The following is a 17,753-nucleotide window of genomic DNA, read 5'->3' as shown; positions in this document are numbered from 1 at the left end:
CCTATGCAACAATTTTGCATGTTCTTCACATGTACCCCAAAACCTAAAATGCAATAAAATAAATAAATGGGAAAAAAAGACATTAATGGCCAAATTTATGTGGTGTTTATCTAATTTTGAAATATTGTAATGAATTATTCTTATATCTATTTTCTCCACTAGATTTTGTACCTTTGAGGAAAAGATATGAATTGTATATATCTTTGCCTGAGTTCTCCTCAGCATCTAGAACCATATTAAGTACTTAATACCTTCTCAATAAATAATTTTTATATAAATAAGTGAAAAAAAGATTCAGTTTTGAATGACAACAATAATTATGTTAGAGTTGCTGAGATATATTAATAGATATATTTATTCCTGAGGTAGTCATCTAACTCCAACACAATTTTTGCTGAAAAATACAAGCACCTCACAGGGCATAGCATCTCTGTAAAATATTCTTCATTAAAGCTAAGAAGATCTCTGAAACCAAAAAAATTGAGTTTCATCTTTCCAAATATCCATTGATGAGGATGGAATATGCAGCCTGATCAATAAATGAGAGACACTATAAGAGAGAATTGAGTACCTGACAGAGTTAAAAGGACTTGGGAAATGGAGCTGCTTCGCCTGTCCTGCTCATCAAATGGGGTACATCCCCCAGAAAGAGCAACCCAGAAATAGCTGTTATTTGGGAAAGAGGAGGTGGGTGTTTTACCTGAAAGTCCTGTGCCATTCACAGCTAGACAGAACTTTCAACTACAGAGTTCCCCTGTAGTGTCATGAGTGATTAAAAATCCAAAAGAAACCTTATCATTCTGGACAGAGGATTGGTAAAAGGGGCTCCTGAAAATCAGAGAATATGAAGAGGGAGATTTTTAATTTTTTTGAGACAGAATCTCGCTCTGTCGCCTAGGCTGGAGTGCAGTGGTACGATCTCGGTTGACTGCAACCACCACCTCCCAGGTTCAAGCGATTCTTCTGCCTTAGCCTCCTGAGTAGCTGGGATTACAGGCGTGGGCCACCATGCCTGGCTAATTTTTGTATTTTCAGGAGAGACATAGATTCACCATGTTGGTCAGGTTGGTTTTGAGCTCAGGACCTCGTGGTCCTCCTGCCTAAGCATCCCAAAGTGTTGGGATTACAGGCGTGAGACACTGCACCCGGCAGGAGAGGGAGAATCTTAAAGAGGAAAGAGCTTGCAAGGGGAATCTTCTAATGCTGTGAATGAATATGCATAAATTTCAGGCTTTCTGTTAAGTTGTACATTCACAGAATGTAGCCAAAGCAGCATAGTAAACTATTTTGAACTTTGTATTACACAAAGCACCACTCAAGTCTCAAACTAAATACTGAGAGGTGTGTCTATGGGACAGTAAAGGCAGAATAGTAATTTTTTTTTTTTGCAAACTGAACTGAAAATAGAATAATAATTCAAAGAAAGCGAGACAGAACATTTAGTCTGAATCTAACCAGGTTGGTCTAGCTAAGCCAAATAAAAAAAAGTCAGCATTCTCCAGAGGATATTAATAGGACCCAGATTCTAACAAAATAATGCTCAAAATGCCAAGAACACAACCTAAATTTATACTAAATATCAAGAATCAGGAAATTTGAAAAAACAATGTAAAAAAAAGGCAACATATGCCAACCCCAAGATGACCCAGATTTGTCATCTGGGAATTGCCAAATATTTTTTAAAAGTTGTAAAGTCATTATAGCCATGTTCCATATGATGAAGGTATGGTATGGATAAATGCTGCTGAAATGAAAGACAGAAATTCTAAGCAGAGAAATATCGTTTTTGAAAAACCCCAATAGAAATTTTATAAATGAAACACACAGTATATGAAATTTTAAAATTCACTGGATGAGCTCGGTGGAAGAATGGGCAATGATAAATACAGTGTCAGTGACTTAAAGTTAGATAAATAGAAATTATGCAATCACATGAATACAGAGTAAAACGATTGATATAAAATGAGCAACAACTCAGAAATTGTGGTATTCATTGAACTCCCAAAAGGAGAGAAAAAAGATATTGGTGTAGAAAACATATTTGAAGAAATAATTGCTGAAGCTTCTTGAGTTAGGGGAAAGACAAAATTACAGATTCAAGAGGCTCGACTAATCTCAAAAATTATAAGCTCAAAGCAAATTATGAGCAGAAAAATCATAATCAAACTTCTAAAAACCAAAGATAGAGGAAAATCTTGAAAATGGCCAGTAGAAAGTAATACAATGCACACAAAGGGAAAATGATTCAAATAGCTGCGTGCTACGCTTTAGAAACCACAGAGGCCAGAAGGTGGTAGAGCAGCATCTTTAAAGTGCTGAAAGAAAATAACTGTGAATCTGAAAAACAAGCAGTGGGGAAAGCATTCCCTGTTTAATAAATGGTCCTCGGGGAACTGGCCAGCCAAAGGAACCCTTTCCTTACACCTTATTAAAAAAATTAAGATGATAAAATATTTAAATGTAAAATCCAAAACTATAAAAACCCTAGAAGAAAACCTAAGCAATATCATTCAGGACATAGGCACAGGCAAAGATTTCTTGACGAAAATCCCAAAAGCAATTGCAACAAAAGCAAAAATTGACAAATAGGATATAATTAAACTAGAATTTCTGCACAGTAAAAGAAACTATCAACAGGGTGAACAGACAACCTACAGAATGGGAGAAAATTTTTGCAAACTATGCATCTGACACAGGTCTAATATTCAGAGTCTACAAGGAACTTAAACAAATTTACAAAAAGTAAAACCAAACAATCCCATTAAAAAGTGGGCAAAAGACATGAAAAGGCACTTCTCAAAAGAAGACATTCATGCAGCCAACAAACATATAAAAAAAAGCTCAACATTACTGATCATTAGAAAAATGCAAATCAAAATCACAATGAGATACCATCTTATTCCAGTCAGAATGGCAATTATTAAAAAGTCAAGAAACAGCAGATGCTGGCGAGGTTGCAGAGAAAAAGGAATGCTTTTACACTGTTGGTAGGAAAGTAAATTAGTTCAACCATTGTAGAAGACAGTGTGGTAATCCCTCAAAGATCTAGAAGCAGAAATCCATTTGACCAGAAGTCCCTTTGGTATATACCCAAAGGATTATAAATCATTCTATTATAAAGATACATGTATATGTATGTTCATCACAGCACTATTCACAATAACAAAGACATGGAATCAACCCAAATGCCCATCAATGATAGACTGGGTAAGGAAAACGTGGTACATAGACACCATGGAATGTCATGCAGCCATATAAATGAACTACATCATGTCCTTTGCAGGGACATAGATGGAGCTGGAAGCCATTATCATCAGCAAACTAACGTAGGAACAGAAAACCAAACACCACATGTTGTCACTTATAAGTGAGAGCTGAATGATGAGAACACATGGACATATCGAGGAGAACAATACACCCTGGGGCCTGTCAGGGGGGTTTAGGGAGGGAGAGCATCAGGAAGAACAGCTGATGGATGCTGGGCTTTATACCTAGGTGATGGGTTGAAGGGTGCAGCAAACCATCATGATACACGTTTACCTATGTAACAAACCTGTATGTCCTGCACATGTACCCTGGAACTCCAAATAAAAGTGAAGAAAAAAATGAAAAAGAAAATAACTGTCAATCTGGAATTCTGTGTGCAGCAAAAACAAAAAACACCCTTAAGTAATGACAAATGAAAACAGTAACGCTCTCAGATGAAAGGAACACGTTCATCTTTTTTTTTTTTTTTTTTTTTTTTTTCTGAAAAGTCAGGATAAAGTAAATGTTAAAGGAAGATTTTCAGACTGAAAGACCATAATAAGAGAGGGAAACTGAACTTCAGAATGAAGAAAAATAAAAAGAAATGGTAAATGTCTGGATAGATAGAATATTCTCTTGAGTTTGAAAAATGCATTTGACTGTAGAAAGCAAAACTTACAACATTGACTGACATTGTTAAAGTCTGTAGATATAATACATATGACAACTATACCATAAAAGGGGCGATTTTACTTGAAATTGTATAGTATTAATTGAAGTATATTCTGAAAAATAGAGTAAACATATACAAAACCCCTAGAATAACCACTTTAAATGTAATACAGAGAGACAATTACAAAACCAAGAGATAAATAAAATAACATATTAAAATATTCAAATAATCTAAAATAAGAAAGAAAAAGTTGAACAGAAAAATAAATAAATGGAGGGGGGAAACAGCAACAAGAAGCATACAATAAAGTAGTAGAGCCAAATCAGTAATTATAATAAATGTAAGTGGTAAGAACACACCAATTAAAATATATGTTAATTTAGGTGAAGAAAAGAAGACTCAACTGTACTCTATTTAAAAGAAATCCTCTTTAAATATCATGGTGTGGATAAGTTAAAAATAAAGGATAAAGAACATATGCTATGCAAAACCTAATTAAAAAAAAAAGCTGGAGTGGCTACAATAATATTAGACAAAACAAATTCTGGAACAAGAAAAATTATCAGACATAATGAGTGACATTAAAACATGGGAGAAATGTATGCAAACAATGAATCTGACAAATGACAAAAATTCAGAAAAATAAAGATCTCTCAAAACTCAACAGTATAAAAGTAAACAGTCAAATTTGAAAATGTATAAAACATGAACAGATATTTCACCGAAGAGGATATACAGAATGGTAAATAAGCAGATAAACATATATTAAACATAGTTACTCATCAGAGAAATACAAGCTAAAATCACAATGTAACAATATTTTATACCCACCAGAATGGCTAAAATAAAAAATAACCTCAAATACTGGCAAAGATGCAGAGAAACTGGATCAACGATAGATGACTGGTAGGGTTGTTAAAGCATACAGCCAATCTGGAAAACTGAGTTTCTTATAAAGCGAAACAGCCAATTACTAAATAATCCAGCAATTTCACTATTAGGCATATGCCAGAGATATGGACGAATGTTCACATAAAAGCCTCTACACGACTGTTCATAGAAATTTTATTCATAATAGCTCTAAACTGAAAATAACCCAGTCATACTTCAATGGGTGAATGGTTAAACAAACTAAGTTAGCCAAACCATGAAATAAAATGCAACAATAAAGATGAATATACTATTGATAGACATAATTACTTGATAATTATGCTGAATGTAAAAAGTTAATCCCAAAAGATCACATCATTTAGTTTTCAATTTACATAACATTCATGAAATGACAAGATTACAGATGTGGAGGACAGATTTGTAGCTGCCAGGGCTTAGGGCTAGGGCAGAGATAGGGAGAAGGTTGGTGTGGTTATGAAAGGGCACTGCTGGGATCTGTTCTGTATCTTGACTCTGATAGTAAATACATGGATTTATGAATCTACACATGTCATAAAAATGTATAGATCCAAATGCACAGGCCAGGTGCAGTGGCTCATGCCTGTAATCCCAGCATTTTGGGAGGCCAGGCCAGGCGGATCACTTGAGGTCAAGAGTTCAAGACCAGCCCTGCAAATATGGTGAAACTCCACCTCTGCTAGAAACACAAAAATTAGTCAGACATAGTGGCAAGCACCTGTAATCCCAGCTACTCAGGAGACTGGGGCAGGATAATCACATGAACCTGGGAGGTGGAGGTTGCAGTGAGCCAATATGGCACCACCATACTCCAGCCTGGGGACAGAGAAAAAAAAGACCCCAAATGCATAAACACACACACAAAAATGAGTACAAACAAGCTGGGGAAATAAGAATAAGGTGTGTGGATTTTGCCAATGTCAATATCAATATCATTCTTCTGAAATTTTATTATAGTTTTGCAAGATGTTACCATTAAAATGAAACTTTGGGGTGCAGTTAACATAGGGATTAGAGGAAATATGAAGGCAATAAATGCTCATATTAAAAAGAAAAAAGTTTTGAAATCAGTAGTTGAAGCTTTTAACTAAGTAAACTAGAAAAAGTAAAAGCAAATTTAATGCAAAGCAAGTGACAAAAAGAAACAACAAAGATTAAACTGGAAATCAGTGAATTAGAAAACAAAAGCTGTAACAAAAATCGATGAAACTGTATATCTCTTCTTTGAAAAGATTGTTAAAAAATTAACAACGTTTTAGCTGGATTGACCAAGAAATAAAGGGAAGAGATGCAAATGGCCAGAATCAGAAATGAAGGTGGGTACATCAACATTGACCTTAGAGAAATTAAAGGATTATAGAGACTACTATGATAATCTTTATTGCAACAAATTTAAAAATGTATGAAATGGACACATTCCTAGGAAGACACAAATTGCTGGAAGTGATTTAGGAAGAAACAGAAAATCAGAATAAACAAGTGAAGAAATCAAAGAAAGTACTAATTAAAATACCTTGCCACAACGAAAAGCACAGGACCAGGTAGTTTCACTGCTTAATTCTACCAAATATTTAAATAAGTAAAAACTTTTTACATTATCTTTCAGAGAATAGAAGAGGAAACACTTCTCAACTTATTCTATGAGGTCAACACTACCCTGACACCAAAACCAACTACATTACAAGAAAACAACAGACAAATACCTCTTGTGAATATAGATTTAAAAGTCAATCAAAAAAACATCAGTAAATGAAATCCAGCAATATCTAAAAAGGATTATGTGCCATGAGTAAGTGAGCTTTGTACCAGGGATGTAAGGTTGGTTTATCCTTAAAAATGTAATTAATATAATGCACCATATTAATAAAGAACAAAATCTACATGAATATCTTGATAAATACATAAAAAGCATTTGGCAAAATCCAACGTTCATTCATGATATGAAATGCTCTGAATGAAATAGTAACCAAAGGGATTTTTTGAACCTGATAAAGAGCATCTATGAAACACCTACTAACATCATAATTAATGGTAAAAGTTTAAATGGCTTCCCTCTATGATCAGGAACAAGATAAGGATAGCTGCTCTCACCAATTCCATTCCACATTGTGTTGGAGATGCTACCCAGTGAAAGAAGGCAGAAAAAACAAATAAAGGGTGTCTGGATTACAAAGGAAGATGTTAAACTGACTTTGTTTGTTGACAACATAATCTTGATGAAGCAAATGCTAAGACACACACACACACACACATACACACACACACACACAAAGAAGTATTAGAACTAATAGCTACTTGAGCAAAGTTTCAGGATAAAAGATCAGCTGTATTTCTATATATTACAAATGAACAATCAAAAATGAGTTTTTGGAAAAGAAGGCCATTCACAATAGCGTAAGAGAAAAATACAAAAAAAAACCTCAAAACAGATTGTAACTCTAAATGTAACAGCTAAAACTATAATGCTTTTAGAAGAAACCATAGAATCAAATCTTCATGACCTAAAGTCAGGTAAAGATACCTTGCATACAACACTAAAAACGCAATCTACAAAAGAGAAAGGCAATACGTTGTGCTTTATCTACCCCATACTTCCAAACATCCAAAGATCATGAAGGAAAAAGAAGAGACAAGCCCCATACTAGTGAAAATATATGCAAATCGTATCTAATAAGGTTTTGTATCCCAAACATATAAAAAATTCTTACAACTAAATAGCAAAAGGTCAAATAAGCCAATTAAAAAGTATCAAAAGGCTGTAATAAAATTTTAACAATGAAGATGTACAAATATTAAATTGAAAAATCATATAAAAAGAAGTTAATCTTTATTTATTAGGGAAATGCAAATCTAAGCCACTTCACACCACTAGAATGACTGTGATCAAAATGACAATTAAGAAGGGTTTATGAGCATGTGTAGAAACTGGAACCCTTATGCATTGTGAGTCAGAATGTAAAATGATGGAGCCACGCTGGAAAAACAGTCCAGTGATTTCTTAAATAGCTAAACATAAATTTACCATATAATTGTACTCCCAGGAATTTAGTCAAGATAAATGAAAACATATGTTCCCTAAAGACTTGTTCATGAAGGTATGTAATACCATTATTCTTAATAGCTAAAACCTGAAAATTGCCCAAATGTCTATAAATCTGAATATATAAACAACACAGAGCAGCAAAGTCATACAAAATGCTATTGAGCAATAAAACGAACTAAGGACCAATACATGCTATGACACAGGCGAACTTCATAAACATTATGTAAATGAAAGAAGCCAGACACTGAAGACTACATAGTGTATTATTTAATTTGTATGCAGGGGCCTTAAAAGGCAAATTGATAAATGAAAATTTATAAATTTCAGTGATTATCTGGGACTGGATGTAGAAATGGAGATTGACTGCAATGTTGGGGGATTGCAGGTTGGAGGATGGCTTACAGCTTCATCCATGTCCCTGCAAAGGACATGATCTCATTCATTTTTATGGCTGCATAGTATTCCATGGTGTATAGGTACCACACTTTCTTTATCTGGTCTATCATTGATGGGCATTTAGATTGGTTCCATGTCTTTGCTATTGTAAATAGTGCTGGTTGGAAATGTTCTAAAATTGGATTTGGGTGACACCTGCACAACTTTGTAAATTTACTAAAAATCATTGCTTGGACACTAAATTGGTGAGTGTTACCTAGAAACTATTAAAAAAACAAACAAAATCAGCCCAAAGAAGGCAGAAGGAAGGAAAAAATAAAGAGTAGAAATTATTATAATTGATTGATAATCAATAAAAGTAAAAGCTAGTTCCTTTTTTTTCTTGCTATGTTGCCCAGGCTGGAATGCAAAGGCTATTCACAGGTGAGATCATAGAGCACTGCAGCACTGAACTCTTGGGCTCAAGTGATCCTCCTGCCTCAGCCTCCCAAGTAGGTGAGAATACGGGGACACCACCATGCCTGGATAAAAGCTGGGTCTTTGATAATAAAATGAATAAAACTCTGGCCACTCTCACCAATAACAAAAGAGAAGACACCAAATACCAACATCAGGAATGAAAGGTGGGATGTTACTACAGATCCTATAGGGATTATAAGGATAATAAACACATATTATGATAAACTCTATTCCCAGATCAACAATTCCATCCCAGGATTATATTAAGTATGCATAAGACTTACATAGCCAGCCCCCACATGGATTATTATCCCAATAGTTACAATTTATTACCTTTTCCTTTCTCACTAATAGGCTTTGCAAAGTTTATAATCTAATTCCCTTTTAAGACTTTCCACTAGCTCCTTCCTCCAGGAATTTTCCCCAGATTCTCCAGCCAACTATCAAGTTAATTTAGAACAGCTTTTAACTTGAACCATATCCATGTTTTCGTTATGTTGTGACAGGGAAATTTGTTTTCAACCTTTGTGAGATGGAGGAAGAATTATGCTTTCAGCTGTCTTTTTTTTTTTAATTACTTTTTAGTTTTTTTCTTAATTTTTAAAATTTCTTTTTATAAAAGGGGGATACATGTGCAGAACGTGCAGGTTTGTTACATAGGTATACGTGTGCCATGGTGGTTTGCTGCACCTATTAACCCATCATCTAAGTTCCCTGCCCTCGGACTCCAACAGTCTCTGGTGCGTGTGGGTCCCCTCTCTGTATCCATGTGTTCTCATGTTTAACTCCCACTTATGAATGAGAACATGTGGTGTTAGTTTCCTGAGGAGGATGGCTTACAGCTTTATCCATGTCCCTGCAAAGGACATGATCTCATTCATTTTTATGGCTGCATAGTATTCCATGGTGTATATGTACCACATTTTCTTTATCTCGTCTATCATTGATGGGCATTTAGATTGGTCCCATGTCTTTGCTATTGTAAATAGTGCTGCCATAAACATACGTGTGCATGTGTCTTTATAGTAGAATGATTTATATTCCTTTGAGTATATACCCAGTAATGAAATTGCTGGGTCAAATGGTATTTCTGGTTCTAAATCCCTGAGGAATCACCATACTGTCTTCCACAGTGGTGGAACTAATTTGCATACCCACCAACAATGTTAAAACAGTCCCATTTCTCCACAGCCTCACCAGCTTCTATTGTTTCCTGACTTTTTAAGTTGCCATCCTGACTGGCATGATATGATATCTCATGGTGGTTTTGATTTGCATTTCTCTGATGATCAGTGATGTTGAACTCTTTTTCATATATTTTTTGGTCGCATAAATGTCTTCTTTTGAGAAGTGTCTATTCATATCCTTTGCCCACTTTTTGATGGGGTTGTTTTTTTTCTTGTAAATTTGTTCTAGTTCCTTGTAAATTCTGGATATTAGAGCTTTGTCAGATCGGTAGACTGCAAAAATTTTCTCCCATTCTGTAGGTTACCTGTTCACTCTAATGATAGTTTTTTTTTTTGCTGTGCAGAAACTCTTTAGTTTAATTAGATTTTATTTGTCAGTTTTGGCTTTTCTTGCAATTGCTTTTGTCGTTTTTATCATGAAGTCTTTGCCCATACCTATGTACTGAGTTGTATTGCCTAGATTTTCTTCTAGGGTTTTTACGGTTTTGGGTTTTACATTTAAGTCTTTAATCCATCTTGAGTTAGTTTTTGTATAAAGTGTTAAGAATGGGTCCAGGTTCTGTTTTCTGTATATGGCTTGCCAGTTTTCCCAGCACCATTTACTGAATAGGAGATACTTTCCCCATTGTTTGTTTTTGTCAGGTTTGTCAAAGATCAGATGGTTGTAGATGTTTGGTGTTATTTCTGAAATCTCTGTTCTGTTCCATTTGTCTATATGTCTGTTTTGGTACCAGTACCATGTTGTTTTGGTTACTGTAGCCTTGTAGTATAATTTGAAGTCAGGCAGTGTGATGCCTCCAGCTTTGTTCATTTTGCTTAGGATCGTCTTGGCTCTATGGGGTCTTCTATGATTCCATATGAAATTTAAAATAGTTTTTTTTTCTAATTCTGTGAAGAATGTCAATGGTAGTTTGATGGGAATAGCATTGAATCTATGAAGTACTTTGGGCAGTATGGCCATTTTCACGATATTGATTCTTCTTATCCATGAGGATGGAATGTTTTTATTTGTTTGTGTCCTCTCTTACTTCCTTGAGCAGTGGTTTGTAGTTCCCCTTGAAGAGGTCATACACATCCCATGTTAGCTGTATTCCTAGGTATTTTATTCTCTTTGTAGTAATTGTGAATGGGAGTTCATTCATGATTTGGCTCTCTGCTTGCCCATTGTTGGTGTAAAGGAATACTTGTTATTTTTGCACATTGATTTTGTATCCTGAGACTTTGCTGAAGTTGCTTATGAGTTCAAGAAGTTTTTGGGCTGAGATTATGGGGTTTTATACATATAAAATCATGTCATCTACAACCAGAGACAACTTGAATTCCTCTGTTTTTTTTTTTTTTTGAATACCCCTTATTTATTTCTCTTGCCTGATTGTCCTTGCCAGAACTTCCAATACAATGTTGAATAGGAGTTGTGAGATATAACACCCTTGTCTTTTACCAGTTTTCAAAGGGAATGCTTCCAACTTTTGCCCATTCAATATTATATTGGCCGTGGGTTGGTCATAAGTAGCTCTTATTATTTTTAGATATGTTCCATCACTACCTAGTTTATTGAGAGTTTTTAACATGAAGGGATGTTGAATTGTATCAAAGGCCTTTTCTGCATCTATTGAGATAATCATGTGATTTTTGTCTTGGGCTCTGTTTATGTGATGGATTATGTTTTTTGATTTGCATATGTTGAATGAGCCTTGCATCCCAGGGATGAAGCTGACTTGTTTGTGGAGGATAAGTTTTCTGATGTGCTGCTGGATTTGGTTTGCCAGTATTTTATTGAGGATTTTCACATTGATGCTCATCAGGGATACTAGCCTGAAGTTTTCGTTTTTTTGTGTGTTTCTTCCTGGTTTTGGAATCAGGATGATGTTGGCTTCATAAAATGGGTTAGGGAGGATTCCCTCTTTTTCAATTGTTTGGAATAGTTTCAGAAGGAATGGTACCAACTCTTCTTTGTATTTCTGATATAATTCAGCTGTGAATCCATCTGGTCCTGGGTATTTTTTTGTTGGTAGGCTATTAAATGCTGCCGCAATTTCAGAGCTTGTTATTAGTCTATACAGGGATTCAACTTCTTCCTGATTTAGTCTTGGTGGGGTGCATGCATCCAGGAGTTTATCCATTTCTTCTACATTTTTTAGTTTATTTGTGTAGAGGGTTTTATAGTATTCTCTGATGTTAGTTTGTATTTCTGTGGGGTCAGTGGTAATATCCCCTTTATCATTTTTTGTGTGTCTATTTGGTTCTTTTCTCTCTTCTTCTTTATTAGTCTAGCTAGTGGTCTCTCTCCCCCCCTTTTTTTCCCCCAAAAACCAGCTCCTGGATTTGTTGATTTTTTGGAGAGGTTTTCATGTCTCTACCTCCTTCAATTCTTCTCTGATCTTAGTTATTTCTTGTCTTCAGCTAGCTTTTGGATTAGCTTGCTCTTTCCCATCTCTTTTAATTGCGATGTTAGGGTGTCAATTTGAGATCTTTCTAGCTTTCTTATGTGGGCGTTTAGTGCCATAAATTTTTTTCTTAACACTGCTTTAGTTGTGTCCCAGACATACTGGTACATTGTCTCTTTGTTTTCATTGCTTTCTAAGAACTTCTTGATTTCTGTCCTAATTTCATTAGTTACCTAGGAGTCATTCAGGAGCGAGTTGTTCAATTTCCATGAAATTGTGTCATTTTGAGCGAGTTTCAAAATCCTGAGTTCTAGTTTGATTGCACTGTGGTCTGAGAGACTATTTGATTTCAGTACTTTTGCAAAAGAGTGTTTTACTTCCAATTATGTGGTCAATTTTAGAATAAGTGCCATGTGGCACTGAGAAGAATGCATATTCTGTTCATTTGGCATAGGGAGTTCTGTAGACATCTACTAGGTCCACTTATCCAGAGCTGAGTTCAAGTCCTGAATAACCTTGTTATTTCTGTCTCATAGCTCTGTCTAATACTGACAGTGGGGTGTTAAAGTCTCCCACTATTATTGTGTGGGAATGTAAGTCTCTTTGTAGATCTCTAAGAGACTTAGATTTGTTTTATGAATCTAGGTGCTCCTCTGTTGGGTGCATATATATTTAGAATAGTTATCTCTTCTTGTTGAATTGTTCCCTTTACATTTGTGTAATACCATTCTTTGTCTTTTTGGATCTATGCTGGTTTAAAGTCTCTTCTGTCAGAGACTAGGATTGCAACCCCAGCTTTTTTTTTCTTTCCATTTGCTTGGTAAATTTTCCTCCATCCCTTTATTTTGAGCTTATGTGTGTCTCTGCAAATGAAATGGGTCTGCTGAATACAGCACACTGATGGGTATTGACTCTTTATCAAATTTGCCAGTTTGTATCTTTTTTTGTTTGTGTGTTTTTTTGAAATGGAGTCTCACTCTGCCACCCAAGCTGGATTGCAATAGCATGTTCTCGGCTCACTGCAACCTCAGCCTCCCAGATTCAAGGAATCCTCCTGCTTCAACCTCCCAAGCAGCTGGGATTACAGGCATACACCACCACACCCAGCTTATTTTTGTATTTTTAGTAGAGACGGGGTTTCACCATGTTGGCCAGGCTGGTCTCGAACTCCTGACTTCATGATCTGCCCGCCTTGGCCTCCCAAAGCTCTGGGATTATAGGAATAAGCCACTGCACCTGGCCCAGCCTGTGTCTTTTAATGGGGCATTTAGCCCATTTACATTTAAGGTTAGTATTGTTATGTGTGAATTTGATCCTGTCATCATGCTGCTATTTGGTTATTTTGCACACTGCTCGATGCAGTTTCTTCATAGTGTGTTGGTCTTTGTATTTTGGTGTGTTTTTGCAGTGGCTGGTACTAGCTTTTCCTTTCCATATTTAGTGCTTCGTTCAGTAGCTCTTGCAGGGCAAGCCTCGTGGTAACGAAATCCCTCAGCATTTGCTTGTCTGGAAAGAATTTTATTTCTCCTTCACTTATGAAGTTTAGTTTGGGTAGATACGAAATTCTGGGTTGAATTTTTTTTTAAGAATGTTAAATATTGACCCCCAATCTTTTCCGGCTTGTAGAGTTACTGCTGAGAGGTCCACTGTTAGTCTGATGGGCTTCCCGTTGTAGGTGACCTGGCCTTTCTCTCTGGCTGCTATTAAGAGTTTTTCCTTCATTTCAACCTTGGAGAATCTGATGATTATGTGTCATGGGGTTGCTCTTCTCATGGAATATCTTAATGGTGTTCTCTGTATTTCCTGAATTTGGATGTTGGCCTGTCTTGCTAGGTTGGGGAAGTTCTCCTGGATAATATCCTGAAGTGTGTTTTCCAGCATGCTTCCATTCTCCCCATCTCCTTCTGTTACTCCAATCAATCACAGGTTCAGTCTTTTTATGAAATCCCACATTTCTTGAAGGCTTTGTTTATTCCTTTTCATTCTTTTTTCTCCATCTTGTCGGCACGTCTTATTTCAGTAAGGTGGTCTTCAAACTCTAATATCCTTTCTTCTGCTTGGACCATTCAGCTATTGATACTTGTGTATGCTTCACGAAGTTCTCGTATATGGACCACCTGAGGTCAAGAGTTCAAGACCAGCCTGGCCAACATGGTGAAACCTCATCTCTACTAAAAATACAAAAATTAATCAGGTGTGGTAATGTGCACCTGGAATCCTAGCTACTTGGCAGGCTGAGGCAGGAGAATCACTTGAACCTGGGAGGCGAAGTTTGCAGTGAGCCGAGATTGTGCCATTGCACTCCAGCCTGGGCAACAAGAGCAAAACTCCATCTCAAATAAATAAGTAAATAAATAAATAGCAATGATGTCTTTGGCTGGGCATGGTGGCTCATGCCTGTAATCCCAGAACTTTGAGTGGCTGAGGCAGGCAGATCACTTGAGGTCAGCAATTTGAGACCTGCTTGCCCAACATGGTGAAATGAAACACAGTCTCTACTAAAAATACAAAAATTAGCCAGGCATGGTGGCAGGCGCCTGTGGTCCCAGCTACTTGGGTGGCTGAGGCAGGGGAATTGCTTGAACCCAGAAGGTGGAGGTTTCAGTGAGCCAAGATCTCACCACTGCACTCCAGCGTGGGTGACAGAGTGAGACTCAGTCTCAAAAAAATGATCTCTTTAAAATAAGTTTATTACATTGCATATTTAAGAGAAACAGAATTTCTCAATGTTTAAAAAATATTTGAAATACGTTGGCTAACGTGAGCACAGATTTTGAAGTATAAAAGGATTGAGTTCAAATCCCAGGTTGGAAGCGTCTCAGCTATGTTATTGGGGGGACATTATTTCTTATTTTCTGAACCTTTATTTTCTCATTATTGAAATTGGAATAAAGATAGCTATGTCACAGGATCTTAATAATCAACAGTAAGATTGTGTCGTATTTATTCCATCAATGAGGAAGTATTCCCAACCTTGGGTTATGGGGTTGGCCAAGCACATGACACTTAATATGGAACAAACGAGATTGACAACAGTTTATTATCACATATATTCACAACCTGGGAAGGAAGATACCTCAAGACATGCAGGCCAAATGGGGTTGCATTTGAACAACCAGAGGCTGTTGGAAGCAGTCCATTTGGTATTAAGAAGGTCGGGTACCCTCCGTCTTCCATGGGAGGATTTGATTGGTTTATTTAAATAATTCCATGGACAGGCAGAAAATTGAAACCTGCTACTCAGGGATAAGCAGGGACTGTGCCTGGTCCACCTGATAAGAAGCATTATCTGGCTATGGACTTGATTCATAGGAACAGAGTAGGGTAGGAAATTTCATGGTTAGGTCATTTGAAGCCCTCTCAATTTCACCAGATGTCAAGGCAGCACATAATAGCCTTAACTTTTGGTGTTATACTGCAGATACATAAAGTGTATCACGCACAATTGGAATTTCTTTACAGGCATCTTGGCAATTGCACAAAACAGTCAAGTAAATAAAAAAAAATAATGTCAAGGATGAGTCCTTCTGAGACGTAGGTTGTTATTGGAAACTATTAAAGCGGTAGAGAAGCTCATAAACTGAACGTCTATTTGGTGTCTTCTTCTAGAGTACATTCTTGTAATTTCAACTCTAAACATAGGTCTCCATTTAGTGGAAAAGATGGCCCTGAAATACATGGTCTGAATAAAATAAAAGGAAAAAGATGTGTTCCTTCCAAACAGATTACAAAAGAGGAAGGCCTGAAACAGAACCTGTGGTCATAACCATTCTACCTTGGTGCCTGCTAATGAAATGAAGCATCTCTCTAGAATAGGCTGACTGTACAGGATGGATTAGACGCTTTTTACAAATGAACAGAGAGAATGTATCTGTTTTACTGATCATATATTCGGAGGCAAAAATATACTCGTACGAGCTTTTTTTTTTTTTTTTTTTTTTTTTTTTCTTTTTAAATCTCAAGAACCCATGAAATTCCTGGAACGGCATGTGTACCCTCAGGGCAACTGATCTGTGGAGTCTCTGTCAGTACACTATACCCCACTAGTAAGTAAATAATCTGTCTCGATTTTGTTTGATGTCCTTGTGGGGGAAAAAGGCAACAGCCCTATTCTCCAGTAAAGAAAGCTTCACGGTGTGAATTATACTACTCTGTAAGCACCATACATTGTGTTTGTACCATGTGTTAGACTCTGCTAAATGTGCCATCAGATTTTGCTTCTATCCTAAGAAACTTGAAGTTTAGCTTTTACGAAACCTGTTTAATAGGACCTGTGACTTAGAAAGGTTGAATAACTATGAGTTAAGGCATGCCACTGAGAACCTGGTCAACCTGTGGTTTTCTGTGCAAATTTAATTTTTAAACATATCTTTAGGGAAAGATCCACACAGAAATATTTGGTAAAAATGGTATTTATTGCTCATACATAGTAGATTCAATTCAAGATGTAGTTAAGGAGAATAGTAGTGATCTTGTTTTATTGTCGAAAGCAGCTATTTTGTTATTATTATGACTCTAAACAAACATTCTTTGAGCAACTATGAGCTAGGCACAGTATTAGGCGCTCTCACATTGTGTTATTCTAGTAAGCCTTAAGAGCATTTTTTCAGTGAAATTATTCTCATTCTTGCCTTACAGTGAAAAAAATTTTGATGCTCAGTTGTTAATGGCTTCCTCTACGTCTTAGTCTGGTTGGGATGCAAGACAATCCTAAGCAAAAAGAACAAAGCTGGAGGCATCATGCTACCTGACTTCAAACTATACTACAAGGCTACAGTAATCAAAACAGCATGGTACTGGTACCAAAACAGAGATATAGACCAATGGAACAGAACAGAGGCCTTGGAGGCATTGCCACACATCTACAACCATCTGATCTTTGACAAACCTGACAAAAACAAGCAGTGGGGAAAGGATTCCCTGTTTAATAAATGGTGTTGGGAGAACTGGCTAGCCATGTGCAGAAAGTAGAAACTGGACCCCTTCCTGACACCTTACACTAAAATTAACTCCAGATGGATTAAAGACTTAAACATAAGACCTAACACCATAAAAACCCTAGAGGTAAATCTAGGCAAAACCGTTCAGGACATAGGCACAGGCAAGACTTCATGACTAAACACCAAAAGCATTGGCAACAAAAGCCAAAATAGACAAATGGGATCTAACCAAAATTAAGAGGTTCTGTACAGCAAAAGAAACAATCATTAGAATGAACCAGTAAGCAAGAGAATGGGAGAAAATTTTTGCAATCTACCCATCTGACAAAGGGCTAATATCCAGAATCTACAAAGAACTAAAACAGATTTACAAGAAAAAAAAAAAACCCATTCAAAAGTGGGCGAAGGATATGAGCAGACACTTTTCAAAAGAAGACATTTATGAGGCCAACGAACATATGAAAATATGCTCATCATCACTGGTCATTAGAGAAATGCAAATCAAAACTACAT

General features: G+C 36.4%; 1 long non-coding RNA gene across 1 annotated transcript in view; it reads right to left on the bottom strand.

Moving 5' to 3' along the window:
• The window catches only part of LOC116544557, a 15,399-nt gene extending 14,256 nt beyond the window's left edge, over positions 1-1,143 (bottom strand). Inside the window, exon 1 of the long non-coding RNA XR_004265946.1 lies at positions 1,085-1,143. This is a non-coding gene — a long non-coding RNA (uncharacterized LOC116544557). The remainder of the gene's footprint in view (positions 1-1,084) is intronic.
• Between the last annotated feature and the right edge of the window lie 16,610 nt (positions 1,144-17,753).

This window comes from Sapajus apella, unplaced genomic scaffold (genome assembly GCF_009761245.1).
Source record: "Sapajus apella isolate SASKATOON/1434 unplaced genomic scaffold, GSC_monkey_1.0 scaffold221, whole genome shotgun sequence".
Lineage (NCBI taxonomy): Eukaryota > Metazoa > Chordata > Mammalia > Primates > Cebidae > Sapajus > Sapajus apella.
Note: the sequence above shows the minus strand (reverse complement) of the source record. Positions and strands in the feature narration are given on the sequence as shown.